Raw genomic sequence first — 16,190 nt, forward strand, 5'->3', positions numbered from 1 at the left:
GAGGACATTCAGAGAGAGAGAGAGAGAGATTACAGTAGTTAATATAGTAATTGGTCACCATATAAATTTATTTTATGACATTCATGCCTATCAAAAGAAATTTTCCCTTGATACTACAATGTTTCCAATAGAAATTACTATATTATACTTCCAAAAACTCATCGGTATTTTTAAAAGGCTAGATTGATAGCTAAAGAATTTCCTCGGCCTTCAGATATTCATAGATAGCAACATTTTGTAATACATAAGGATATTTTACAATAAAATATTTCCCAAGTCATTCAGATTCGTGGCCATGATCGGTTAATATTGGCATTTAAACTGAAATTTTAAATATAAACAATAAAATCTTTTCTGTGTGCTAACTCAATCTGTATCACAGGAGCTTCCATTCGCTTGATAATGACCGAGGCCCTATGGCAAAATTAGAGATAGTTATAAAAGAGTAGAGATAACGGAATAATTTTTTTAGATTTGAATGCTGATCTAAATAATGGTAGATTTCGGAACAAGAATGGCTGTAATTAGAGAGTTATTGTCTCTTGAATGTTTGAAGGATTCGTTAGTAAGAATCCTTATACCAACATTTGTCAGGCTGGAAGTTATACTATTTAGTTACTGTAGGTCATTGTCTTTTGTAGTCCTACATATACCCATAAGTTTCCCAGTTAATATGCTCATTACGAAAGTGCTCTGTAGGACAATTTGCCCGTTTGCTTGAAAATCAACCAAGATATTCTCGTTAACTATAATAATTATAAAGGAATATGATATAAATTGTATAAAAAAAATCTGAATGAAATAGTGCTCAAAATGCCTTATTTCTGAATAGAGCTAAGAATATCTCGTTTTGGCTTCACAAATTTCGAAAGGTTCCAAGCTGGAATGATCAAGTGAAGGTGTTTCATGCTGCCGCTCGGGAGAGATTTCTTTTCTGGAGGGATAGTGAGAAACTAAAATTGACTGTCTAAGATGAAACCGGCGCAGGTCATTAATCTTAAAAATACCGAGGATGTTTAACAAATAGATGAATAAAGAATAAATGAAAGGAACACAAATAGGAACTTTATCAAGGGGACTTGAATCAACATTATAAGAAGTAGGTTTGATCTCCAAGCTACGTAATTTTCTCAAGATGAAGCTACCATTAATTATATAATCAGTGATAACTTACAGGCAGATTATTATTATAATAAATATCTTTTTGCTTATGCCACCTGCGCTTATATTTTTTTGGCAAATTATAGGAGAATGCTTTATGGGAAAATTAGTATTTCTTACTTTCATTACAAAATCTCGGAAAATTATTTCGTTCTGAGAACAAGAAACCTTTATATATGATTTATCAATAAAGCAAATTTCTCAAAGGTTTTGCTAAAATGTAGTGGTCTCATTTACCTAATACAACTCATTTTCGAATCAATTAAGTAAAGTCTGAGTTTATTCAAAGTGCTAGGCCGTCATCAGTATTTACTGTATCCATCATTGATTATTTACTATGCAAAGTTAATACTTAACTTTCGTTACTAACCAACCTTCTAACAGCAACGGCTACTTTATACTGCTGCTACTAGCTACAACAAATGAACTAATTATGAATTAGGTTAGCAATACTGTAGTTCCTAAAACATTAACGGTTACCAAATTAGAACGGGGTAATGATACAATATTTTACAAGATGTATCAAGAATTTTCTTTTAACCTCTCTCCACATCCCCTGAAATACAATTGACTTCCTTATTTCCTTTTTGAGTGTCGGACTGCCCGGGGGAGGGGTAATCCCCATTACCCCCCCCCCCCCACCACCACCGACCCTTCCATTGAAAGTGTCTACTGGGCTCCTCAAAATAGTAAAAATAATTGTATATACACACACACACACATATATATATATATATATATATATGTGTGTGTGTGTGTGTGTGTGTGTGTGTTTTGTGTAATTGTAGTGAATACTCAAGAGGCAAATGATAACACAGTATGAAATATGGCAACTCGATTTGTAATATTTCCCAGCGTTCGCTGGGCTTGGACAAGGCTCCGCCCATTTCCTAAGAAGACCAACTCTTTATTTGTTTTGTCATGGTAACACTAGAGACCTCTGACGAGCGATTCCCCCTTAGTGTCGGCGGACTTTTGAATCTAAGTGTACGTCTTAGCAGAACAAGTCTCTTACCAGAGTTGAGCCATTCCATTTCAATCATCTCGTTTTTTTTTTCTTTTAGTATTATGCTTTAATTTCTCTTTACCCGTTGCATTAGTTTTTTTAAAACAAAAATAAGATTTCAAGGCTAAAGTCATAAGCAGTTATATTTATTGTTTGAAATTATCTAACAAATCTTAACGTTTATCATAAAACAGACTGCAATTATAATAGGCTAACAAATGCAGGGATGAACAAAAAATCATCAAAGAGTTGTGATATTTTTCAAGTGTATAAAAAAAGTACGTGAGTTGATGATACAGACACTATAAAATCTTGAATAATTACAACCCTAAATTTAAGATATTTAACTGAGCCATAAAATGGAAACAATAATCAATCAATATTTCTGAACGCGAACTGAAAGGAATATAGGATTCAATCACTTTACAATTACAGCTATTAATGTCGTACTTCCTCATTTCCAAGGTACTGGTATTACAGGTTGTTATCTTACATAATTACTTAAAAGACGCCTTTCGAAAGCACTCCTTGACTTGTGATCTTGGCCCTTGAAAAATAACCTCCAGCGACAGTCTGGGGTTCTTTGGTGTTTTGCCTGAGTTTCCAGGCTTTATATGAGTTGCATACAACCCCTGACCATCCTCTTCCAATTTGTGCTATCATTTGTCTAATTCCCTATTGCAACAAACAACTTGAAGCGTCAGAGCTGCCAATCAGTCCGGAAGGATGTAAAGGAGTTGTGCTATTATACCAATTTGGGCCAGATTTCCATCAAATGCTTTATACTTGAGAAGGGAAAACTAAACGACATTGAAGAGAGTGAAATCCTAAGGGGCAGTATAAGATGAGCACAATTGTCTGATAGACTTCTCTCTATCGTGAATGCATCTTCCGTATGTATCTAAGTTTGTATGCATCATGTATACAACCACGTATGTGTCTACGTGTCAGTATGTGCCTAATAGAACTCGATATGTTGTTTAATACAAATACACTCTAGGCGAATGGAGAAAATATTCATACATAACAAAGCCAATAACTCATATTTCCTTAACCTTTTTTCAAAGAATCCAAAAAATACCAAATGTTCTACTATGGTCACTGGTAAAAATAAAGATAGCAAGCAGCTTTGTCTTATATAAACTAATTTGTCAAGTAGAACCCATATTTTATATAAAGCTATTAGACAGAATCCCGATATACAAATTCAACTGTAATTCGAGGTGAAACAAAAACACTTTTAAGAACCTTGATACTATAGAACGCATGGTAATGTAGAATAATTTTCTTACAAATTTGGCCACTTAAAAGATCTGTAAAACTTTATAGAAAACGACGATATAACAAGAAAATCGTTGTTATATACTGTATGTACGACGCATCTATTTCTCTGCCTCTGATATTTTTTGTCACCTTTAACTTTTCCTCATAGGCTTACGTGTATTCCTTGAGTACCATTATGATAGAAATTTAGGCTAATCACAAAATAACTTTGACCATGTCAGTATTTCAAACACAACGCCATACTCCTCAAAGGTTTACCTTCTGAACGCTAGAAATGTCGAATATAAAACTTTCATCCCAAAAGGAGTCACACAGCGAATTTAGAAGGAAATAAAAAGTAGCTACAAGATATGTGTCATCTACAGATGTCTAGAGTTACGGTGGTTCGCCTCAGGCTGCCTGTCGTGAATTTAAATGAGGAAGAAGACGAGGAAAGGAAGACACAAGAGAAGGACACGTGAGGGTAACTCGAGCAAAAACGCCTACGAGAAAAATAATCACATCCATTCTTTCCTGTTAATATTTACTTCACCTTTCCTGGTCGCCTAATTCACATTTTCTCTTAATCCAAATGGGATCTCTGTATCTAAAAAAAATTTTGATTGTTTGAACTTGGTCTAACTCTAAAACAAATAAATGGTATAAGTAAAAAGGTAAGTAAGGAAAAGATTAAAAAAAAAGCAGAGATGGTAACTAAATCAAGTATATGTTTCTTTTTAGCTTTTAACTGAATAAAATATTTTCAGAATAGGCATACACTGTTATAACAAAAGAGACCATCTGTACATCTAAAAGGAAAAAGTCTTAGTTCCCACTTACCCAGTTTGTGAGCACTACTATTGATAACTACAAGCAAAATAATCCTTTTTCTCATCATAAAGTTGTTACTTCGACAGCTTATTTCTTCAGCTTTCAGAATTCTGATGTTTCAACATCGGCAACGAAAAGACATTTCTTGCTTACGTTCAAATAGTATATATGCATATGCAAGAAAATCTTCGGTAACCCTACAGCACTGTATTCACTGGGGAATGGCTGGTCGGATCAGCTTGTAAGTCGGATTAAGGATGAGTACAATGCCTGAAATAAATTCGAACTATTTTTGGCTGGTTTACTATCATAAAGGGGATTAAATGATTACTAATCTTTTCATTTCTAGTAAAGTCACCAAGATTATAATTGCTTAAAAACTAACGCCTGTTACTTCATAAACGTAGTGTCTAAGTTAGAAAGATAGGAGAACAATGAAGACCAATAAAGGCTTCCACCATCAAATATGTTCCATGTACTTGACACAATCAAATAAGCACGACTTTTAGTTATGACAGCGACTTGAAGTTGTCAGTATGCCTTTATATAAAAGTACTAGTTGTGCCGTTGAGGTCATCTCTGTAACATAGTTAGGACTAGGGAAGACCAGGTGATGGCTGATAATGACTAAGCAATAAAGCTACACCTGAAATTCTGGAATCTATAGATACTGGGGGGTGACAGAGGGGTACTGGAGACGACCGGACATTTGCTTTTGACTGTACACCAGAGTCCATAGCGAGATTATTGACGATGTCTTTTCGTAATGCAGAGAAACGAGACTCGAATCTCAGTATTTCTGTTGATTGTCTTTTGTTTTGGGGCAGGTTCTCGAATGCAGATTGGAGGATTAATCTGTTCGTTGCTGTTTGTATTATTATTATTACTATTATTATTATCATTATTATTACTATTATCATTATTATTATTATTTGTTATTAATATCATTATTATTATTATTATTATTATTATTATTATTATTATTATTATTATTACAAGCCAAGCTACAACCCTAGTTGGAAAAGCAAGATGCTATAAGCCCAAGGGCTCGAATAGGGAAAAAATAGCCCAGTGAGGAAAGGAAATAAGGAAATAGATAATGTACAAAAAAAAGTAAATGAAAAGAAATATTTTAAGACAGTAACATTAAAATCTTTTAAACAAACAAGACAAAGAGAAAGAAGATAGAACAGTTTTATTGGATTGAAAAACAGTTTAAAGGCTACTCATGAATGACAGGGGCAAAGGACAGTGACATTGCCCTATCGAGCAGGATAATGCCCTACAGACTGAACATATATACATATGAAAAGCGCCCAAACCCCCTCTCCACCCAAGCTAGGACTAAGGAGAGCCAGGCAATGGCTGCTGGTGACTCAGCAGATAGACCTATAGGGTACACCAAACCCCCCTTTCTTAGCTCACAAAGATGGTGAGGTTGCAGTGACCAAGGGAACTAACGAGTTTGCGTGAGCCTCGAACCCCAGTCTGGCGTTTACCAGTAAAGGGACGTTACCACATCGGCCACCATAACCCTATGGTAGATATTGTTAAATTGTTTTTATCTAGATTTTAAACAGATGAATACTGTTATAATGTAACAGTAGGTTAAAAAGGCTGAAATATGTCTCTTTAAAGTTTATATATGAAAGATCTATTATAATGTTGTTACTGTTCTTAAAATATTCTATATTAATTTTCAATAGTTCTCTTGTAGTATATCTATTTCCTTATTCGCTTTTCTCACTGGGCTATTTTTCTCTGTTGGAGCCTTTGGTCTTATGGCATCATGCTTTTCCAACTAGGGTTGTAGATTAGTTGGTAATAATAATAATAATAATAATAATAATGAACATTGGTAAAAGGCATGAGAAAAATACGATAATTTAAAATTATAAATAAATATTACTTAAAACACTTTTCTGCTGAATATCTAGGTTTAGTTTCGGTTGAAGTTTTTCTATGTTAAATGTTTCCAATAATCTTAGCTCGGTCTCAAATCGAGCTTTACATATAATACTAAAATCAAGATGATTAAAATTGGTGTTACACACTCCATGGCAATGATCTCTTATAGAAGAATGAGAAGGCTTACCTAGCGATAGAAGGGTCCTTGAACTAACGCCTCTATGTTCAAAGGTTCTGGTAGACAACAATTTTGTCGAACTACCCACATATTCCGAACTACACTTCGGACACACAAATTTATAAACCACCATAGAACATAGTTCGCTAGATAACGACTCCTTGGACTTGAGCAAATTGCCTATCTTAAAATTATTGAAAAATACCATTCTAATATTTATATTTTTGAAGTAGGTTTTCGTTATGTACTTAATTTTTCTTTCTATTATAGTATTGATTTTGTTCGATATGTAAGGAAATCGAAAATATATAATCTGGTCTTTTACTTCACAAACATGGTTATCAACATTAATGATTTTGTTAAGACAAATTTGTACTTTTTTGTAAAATAAATTATCCTGGTAACCATTGGTTTTGAAGATCTTCAAAAACAATGGTTACCAGGATAATTTATTTTACAAAAAAGTACAAAGAGGATGAGAAGAACCAACAACGAAAGCAGAAGCAGCAGCAGCAAAAATATAAAGATAAATAAATAAATAAATAAAAACTATAAAATCCAAGAAAAATTTAAAAAAAGCATAGAATCTCCCAAAAAATATAAACACTATAAAGTCCAAAAGAAAAAAAGAAACAGCTGCAACAAAAGGAGTAGTAGCAGGAGGTGAAGCAGAAGCAGTAATAAATCAAATAAATCTGAAAAGATAAAAAAAACTATGGAATCTACAAAAAAATATAAAATCTATAAAATAGAAAAAATAAAATCTACAAAATCAGAAAAAAGGAAGCAGTAGAAACAAGAAGAGGAGGAGAAACAGCAGCAGCGAAAAATAAATAGAAAACGGAATTTTTTTTTTTTTTTTTTTGAGAAGCAAATATCCTTGGATGCAGAGGTACAAGCCTGAATATTTGATAAATTACGGACTCAGTTGTGAGGATCGAGTGGTTGGATTATGGAAGATAGAGAAAAAGGAGCTTTTCTTTTAATGAGGAGGAAATATCCTTGGATGCAGAGGTAAAAGCCTGCATCATTGAATAAAGTACAGACTTAGTTGGGAGGATCGAGTGGTTAGACTATGGAAGATGAAGAGAAAAAGGAACTTTTTCTTATTGAGGAGGATATATCCTTGGATACAGAGGTACAAGCCTGCATCATTGGATAAAGTATAGACTCAGTTGGGAGGGTCGAGTGGCTGGACTATGGAAGATGAAGAGAAAAAGGAACTTTTCTTTTATTGAGGAGGAAATATCCTTGGATACAGAGGTACAGACCTGCATCATTGGATAAAGTATAGACTCAGTTGGGAGGGTCGAGTGGCTGGACTATGGAAGATGAAGAGAAAAAGGAACTTTTCTTTTATTGAGGAGGAAATATCCTTGGATACAGAGGTACAGACCTGCATCATTGGATAAAGTATAGACTCAGTTGGGAGGGTCGAGTGGCTGGACTATGGAAGATGAAGAGAAAAAGGAACTTTATCTTATTGATGAGGAAATATCCTTGGATGCAAGGGTACAAGCCTGCATCATTGGATAAAGTACTGACTCAGTTGGGAGGGTCGAGTGGTAGGACTATGGAAGATGAAGAGAAAAAGGAACTTTTTCTTTTATTGAGGAGGAAATATCCTTGGATACAGAGGTACAGACCTGCATCATTGGATAAAGAACTGACTTAGTTGGAAGGATCGAGTGGTTGGACTATGGAAGATGAAGAGAAAAAGGAACTTTTTTCATTGAGGAGGAAATATCCTTGGATGCAGAGGTAAAAGCCTGCATCATTGAATAAAGTACAGACTTAGTTGGGAGGATCAAGTGGTTAGACTATGGAAGATGAAGAGAAAAAGGAACTTTTTCTTATTGAGGAGGATATATCCTTGGATACAGAGGTAAAAGCCTGCATCATTGAATAAAGTACAGACTCAGTTGGGGGGATCGAGTGGTTGGACTATGGAAGATGAAGAGAAAAAGGAACTTTTTTTCATTGAGGAGGAAATATCCTTGGATGCAGAGGTAAAAGCCTGCATCATTGAATAAAGTACAGACTTAGTTGGGAGGATCGAGTGGTTAGACTATGGAAGATGAAGAGAAAAGGGAACTTTTTCTTATTGAGGAGGATATATCCTTGGATACATAGGTACAAGCCTGCATCATTGGATAAAGTATAGACTCAGTTGGGAGGGTCGAGTGGCTGGACTATGGAAGATGAAGAGAAAAAGGAACTTTTTTTTTATTGAGGAGGAAATATCCTTGGATACAGAGGTACAGACCTGCATCATTGGATAAAGTATAGACTCAGTTGGGAGGGTCGAGTGGCTGGACTATGGAAGATGAAGAGAAAAAGGAACTTTTTTTTTATTGAGGAGGAAATATCCTTGGATACAGAGGTACAGACCTGCATCATTGGATAAAGTATAGACTCAGTTGGGAGGGTCGAGTGGCTGGACTATGGAAGATGAAGAGAAAAAGGAACTTTTTTTTTATTGAGGAGGAAATATCCTTGGATACAGAGGTACAGACCTGCATCATTGGATAAAGTATAGACTCAGTTGGGAGGGTCGAGTAGCTGGACTATGGAAGATGAAGAGAAAAAGGAACTTTATCTTATTGATGAGGAAATATCCTTGGATGCAAGGGTACAAGCCTGCATCATTGGATAAAGTACTGACTCAGTTGGGAGGGTCGAGTGGTAGGACTATGGAAGATGAAGAGAAAAAGGAACTTTTTCTTTTATTGAGGAGGAAATATCCTTGGCTGCAAGGGTACAAGCCTGCATCATTGGATAAAGTACTGACTTAGTTGGAAGGATCGAGTGGTTGGACTATGGAAGATGAAGAGAAAAAGGAACTTTTTTCATTGAGGAGGAAATATCCTTGGATGCAGAGGTAAAAGCCTGCATCATTGAATAAAGTACAGACTTAGTTGGGAGGATCAAGTGGTTAGACTATGGCAGATGAAGAGAAAAAGGAACTTTTTCTTATTGAGGAGGATATATCCTTGGATACAGAGGTACAAGCCTGCATCATTGGATAAAGTACGGACTCAGTTGGGAGGGTCGAGTGGTAGGACTATGGAAGATGAAGAGAAAAAGGAACTTTCTTCTTATTGAGGAGGAAATATCCTTGGATGCAGAGGTACAAGCCTGCATCATTGTGTGAATAAAGTACGGACTTAGTTGGGAGGATCGAGTGGTTGGACTATGGAAGATGAAGAGAAAAAGGAACTTTTTTTTATTGAGGAGGAAATATCCTTGGATACAGAGGTACAGACCTGCATCATTGGATAAAGTATAGACTCAGTTGGGAGGGTCAAGTGGCTGGACTATGGAAGATGAAGAGAAAAAGGAACTTTATCTTATTGATGAGGAAATATCCTTGGATGCAAGGGTACAAGCCTGCATCATTGGATAAAGTATAGACTCAGTTGGGAGGGTCGAGTGGCTGGACTATGGAAGATGAAGAGAAAAAGGAACTTTATCTTATTGATGAGGAAATATCCTTGGATGCAAGGGTACAAGCCTGCATCATTGGATAAAGTACTGACTCAGCTGGGAGGATCGAGTGGATGGACTATGGAAGATGAGGAGAAAAAGGAACTTTTTTTTATTGAGGAGGAAATATCCTTGGATACAGAGGTACAAGCCTGCATCATTGGATAAAGTACGGACTCATTTGGGAGGAACGAGTGGTTGGACTATGGAAGATGAATAGAAAAAGGAACTATTTTTTTTATTGAGGAGGAAATATCCTTGGATACAGGTACAAGTCTGCATCCTTAGATAAAGTACGGACTCAGTTGGGAGGGTTGAGTGGTTGGAGTTAGGAGAGAAAAGGGAACTTTTTTTTTTATTGAGAAATACGTAAGAATCACCCAAGATATGTATGAAAGGGCAGAAGCAAATGTTATGAGTAGTATAGGCCTAACAGAAAGTTTCCCAGTAAATGTGGGACTACATCGGGGGTCTGCATTGAGCCCTTACCTATTTGATCTGGTCAGCTATGTAGTAACACAAGGTATTAGAAATCAGTCTCCTTGGTGTATGCTTTTTGCTGATGATGTTATACTGTGTAGCACTTGCGAGAGGTAGTAGAAGAGAAACAGGAGGAGTGGAGAAGAGAAATGGAAAATAGGGGAATGAAGATCAGCAGAAAAAAGACAGAGTATTTGAGATTGAAAAATGGTGAGAATGGGGAAGTTAGTTTACAAGGAGAGAGATGGAAAAGAGTTGAAAATTTCAGGTATTTAGGATCAACAGTTGCAGAGGATGGTGATCTGAGGGCAGAAATAAACCACAGAATACAAGCAGGATGAAAGAATTGGAAAAAAAGTGCGTGGAGTACTATGCGACAGGAAAACAAGGGTTAAGTTGAAAGGTAAACTACACAGGACAGTTGTGAGACCGGCAATGATGTATGGAGCGGAGACGTGGGCAATAAAGAAGACAGAAGAGAATAAGATGGATGCGGCAGAGATGAGAATGTCGAGATGGATGTGTGGTGTGACAAGAAGAGATAAGATACGGAATGAAGTAATTAGGGGTATCACAGGAGTTAGAAAACTATCAGATAAGATCCAAGAAAGTAGACTGAGGTGGTACGGTCATGTCATGAGAAGAGATGAACAGTATATTACGAGGAGAGTGATGGAAATGGAGGTACAGGGAACGAGAAGGAGAGGGAGACCAAAGCGAAGGTGGGAGGACTGTATCAAGGATGACCTTCGATCAAATGGATTAACCGGTGATGAAGTGTGGGACAGAGGTAAATGGAGAAAGCTGACCAGAAACATCGACCCCACACAGAAGTGGGAAAAGATGTAGACAAAGAAGAAGAAGAAGAAGAAGAAGAAGAAGTAGTACGAGTAAGGTTTTTCAGTCAGATCACAATTTACAAATTATTCTAAAATTCATTATTTCAGTGAACATCATTTCTGTTGGAGTATTATATCGAATAACGCAACATACGGGTCTATAGAACGTAATTATAATTTGGAATCATTACTAAAAAAATTATGATACTGGTAAATCGGTATTGAATTACTTTCAAACAAAATGACTCCTTTCAGGTAACCACTCTAAAGACCCAATCTGCCTACCCTACACTTTCCGCATTTGAATCACACTCTTTTATATATATATATATATATATATATATATATATATATATATATATATATATATATATATATATATATATATATATATATATATATATGGGGAAAGAGAGAGAGAGAGAGAGAGAGAGAGAGAGAGAGAGAGAGAGAGAGGACTCCTTGCTTGTGTTTACGAAAGATTTTTCAGTCGGGTCATAATATATTTCCGAACTAAACATCGATCCTTTTTGTCAACAAGTTCTTTGTGAGAATGGCATAGCAAATAACAGAACAAATATACCTTGTAATTATAAGTTAGAATAATTATAATGATAGAATTAAGATCTGGAGAAATTATCCTGAATTTACGTTCATCCATAATTTTTCGTGGTTCCCCTACCATCACACCCCTTACGATTCTAATAAGTACTTCCCCGGCCCACCGTCATTCTTCCCCTGCCCGTTGCCCTCCCCCCTAACAACCAAACTCTTCTACACATGAAATTCTGGAATCTATAGATACTGGGGGTGACTGAAGACGACAGGGCATTTGCTTTTGACTGTACCTCTCGGGATAACTCCCTCCCATCCGGGTATTACCCCTCTCACCCCTAAGCGTGATAGGATATATATATATATATATATATATATATATATATATATATATATATATATATATATATATATATATATATTTCTACGAAGCTGGTTTAGTGTAAATATCGTAATTTATTAATAATTTTATTCATATTTTCATACAGTATATTGTTTTTATGTGTTTTGAAGAGATGTTACCGAAACCGTAAAATGAGCTCCTCTCGTGTAACTATAAGTATTTCATGTGAATTACATAAGACTTTCGTCGTGAATTTCATTGTACCTTTTTATTCAAGTTAATATATGTTAGTTTACGTATTCTTTAAGAATTAACTTTTTATGTCACGTATGTTTGCTACGAAGTCTTAGGTAATCTATTTGGAAGATAGATAAGAACAAGGGCTTAGGTAATGTTTTTATATTTTATGAAGTATTGCGTCATATTAGAGAGAGAATGTTCAGGGACATGCACTTTTTTTATTATTTCGGGGATAATAGGTGGGCTGAGCTAGCTGGGAAGTCGTCTCGCGGGTGCGTTGATGTGTATCTGAGAGCTGCCTAAAACACCCCCATGATTCGGCTCTTGGCACTTTTATCTAGTTGGAAACTCTGACGCCCTTAGGCAGAGGCCACACTTCACAAATAAGTTGGAACCTTCTGGAATTCGCCAAATTTCATATATAGGTGACCAAGATTAGGACAACGTCAGAGACAGACAGACATAGAGATTGAGTTAGAACCGCAGCATGAAATAGCCTCCTTCCCCTGTCCCTCTCTCTCCCGCAAGTAATCCAGTTTATTTGTCGAAATTGTTTATTGCGTTTTAGTTTATCCTCTCTTAAGTGACTCTGTGCCCCAAAGCAAATCGAGAGTCAAAAAATACGCAACACTAAAAGGTGATTTTGAATTGATTGTATTAGGGCGCGTGTTGGCATTGTATAACATTTTTTATAAACGGCCCTGTAGGCAGGATAGGTTCTGTAAAGTGATCTGGTTAACTATTATTCATTAAGTCAAACTTAAACATTGTATTATTTCAGAATTATTTCAAGCATTGGTATTATTTTCATTGCATTATTTCTTTTCTTAGGTTAAGGTTTATACAGATATAATAGTTCAAGTCAAGTTATTATATAATTTCAGATAGTAACATTTTTTTCTTAATCTAAGTTTATTCAGACTTAATTTTTTCTAGTAACTTAATTTTGTTTTGTAAATTCTTTTCAAAGTGTTGTAATTTATATAGAATATATTCATTTTTGTAAAGAGTGTATTATTCCAATCATCATTATTTGAGACCAGATTCTGTTCGATTTGTTTTAAGAAACATAGTAAGTTATAAGTTTCAAAGTTTCAATAATACTTAAGACTAATTAGCCAGTTTGGTTTTGAGTGTGCTTAAGAGACTTTTGGATATTCAGTGTTATATACTCCTGTCTGGGAATTATTTAACGGTCCCAGAATTAGTGTATTCATGTTTTAAAGTGTAACAGTTTTATTGTAAAAGCAACCCAGGGAGTTTATAATTCGAAAGGTTGATTACCTTGCCAGTTGTTGTATAAATAATGTTATATGTTTAGTTCCCCGTCACGAGTCATAGTATATTATATTTTTTAGTGCCAGTTCACGGGAGCCATATCATGTAATATATTTTGGTGCCCAGACCTGGGAGCCATCAACATAATCGTATAATATATTTTTGGTGCTCAGACCCGGGAACCATATCATGTAATATATATATATATATATATATATATATATATATATATATATATATTATATATATATATATATATATACATATATATATTTATATACATAAATATATATATGAATATATAAATAAGTAAATAAATGAATAAATACAAACATATATATATATATATATATATATATATATATTATATAATATATATATATATATATATATATATATATATATATATGTGTGTGTGTGTGTGTGTGTGTGTAAATGGCAGACTATAGTTTTGTTTAAGGAAATATTGGAAGAATTGTAAAAGATGACAGATTTGAATAGAGAAAGCAGAAATGTAGGATTGAAAATGAATATGAGTAAAACTAAGACACTGTTCAATGAAAATGCAGAGGCCAAAAATAAGGGTTATGGACCACACTCTAGAGATTCTTAATGATTATACGTACAGAGGACACACGGGGTTTCCTTAAGACATGAGACCGAAATTAAAAGAAGAATAAGCATGGAATGGACAGCTTTTGGTGGACAAAATGAGATTATGAAATGTAAAATGCCACTTTCTCTAAACCGAAAAAAATTTAATACGATGGTCCTACCATTATTAACCCATGCATCAGAAACTTGGAATCTTACTAAAGCTTTAGGACATAAGCTTTTACAACTCAAAGACCTATGAAAACAATAATGATGGGATAAACACTAAGAGACAGAAAAAGGGCAACATGAATAGGGAGTAAACTAAAGTCGTGGATATTCTAACATGTAAGAAAATGAAATGGACATGGGAAGGGCATGTAATGAGAATAACAAATAACAGTCCCTCCTCTTTCCTAAGGTGGCCAGGTTACAGGCCCATATACAAGTATGGGCCTGATAACTGTCATACAGATCTTCAATTTTAGTACTTCACAATCTTCCACTTGAATGTTTAGCTCTTCATTACCTTCTCTACCTCTACTACTAATCATTAGCACTATTTTTCCAATTTCGTGTAGTTCTTTCGTGTTTGCTATAATGGTTAATTTTTATCACAAAACATCATTTCCCACAGTTCTTTCTTGTTCCTTAATTCTGACTATCATTATCATTATTATTACTAGCCAAGCTACAACCCTAGTTGGAAAAGAAAGATGCTATAAGCCCAAGGGCTCCAATAGGGAAAAATAGCCCAGTGAGGAAAGGAAATAAGAAAATAAATAAATGATGAGAATAAATTAACAATATATCATTCTAAAAACAGTAACAACGTCAAAACAGATATGTCCAATATAAACTATTAACAACGTCAAAAACAGATATGTCATATATAAACTATAAAAAGACTCATGTCAGCCTAGTCAACATAAAAACATTTGCTCCAACTTTGAACTTTTGAAGTTCTACTGATTCAACTACCCGATTAGGAAGATCATTCCACAACTTGGTAACAGCTGGAATAAAACTTCTAGAATACTGTGTAGTATTGAGCCTCATGATGGAGAAGGCCTGGCTATTAGAATTAACTGCCTGCCCAGTTTTATGAACAGAAAAGAATTGTCCAGGGAGATCTGAATGTAAAGGATGGTCAGAGTTATGAAAAATCTTATGCAACATGCATAATGAACCAATTGAACGACGGTGCCAAAGATTAATATCTAGATCAGAAATAAGAAATTTAATAGACCGTAAGTTTCTGTCCAACAAATTAAGATGAGAATCAGCAGCTGAACACCAGACAGGAGAACAATACTCAAAGCAAGGTAAAATGAAAGAATTAAAACACTTCTTCAGAATAGATTGATCTTGTAAGACTTTCTCAATAAGCAAATGTTTTGTGCAATTGAAGAAGACACAGACCTAATGCGTTTCTCAAAATTAAATTTGCTGTCGAGAATCACACCTAAAATTTTAAGAGTCATACAAATTTAAAGAAACATTATCAATATTGAGATCCGGATGTTGAGGAGCCACCATCCTTGACCTACTTACAATCATACTTTGAGTTTTGTTAGGATTCAACTTCATACCCCATAATTTGCACCATGCACTAATTCTAGTTAAGTCTCTATTAATGGATTCACCAACCCCAGATCTACATTCAGGGGATGGAATTGATGCAAAGAGAGTAGCATCATCTGCATATGCAACAAGCTTGTTTTCTAGGCCAAACCACATGTCATGTATATAGTATGAAAAGTAATGGGACAAGAACACTACCCTGTGGAACACTGGATATCATATTCCTACACTCACTATGGTGCCCATCAATAACAACTCTTTGAGATCTATTACTTAAAAAATTAATAATAATGCTAAGAAACGACCCACCCACTCCCAACTGTTTGAGTTTGAAAACAAGGGCCTCATGATTAACACGGTCAAAGGCAGCACTAAAATCAAGGCCAATCATACGAACTTCCTGCCCACAATCAAGGGATTTCTGTACAGCATTGGAGATTGTAA

Source organism: Palaemon carinicauda, chromosome 1 (assembly GCF_036898095.1).
Source record: "Palaemon carinicauda isolate YSFRI2023 chromosome 1, ASM3689809v2, whole genome shotgun sequence".
Lineage (NCBI taxonomy): Eukaryota > Metazoa > Arthropoda > Malacostraca > Decapoda > Palaemonidae > Palaemon > Palaemon carinicauda.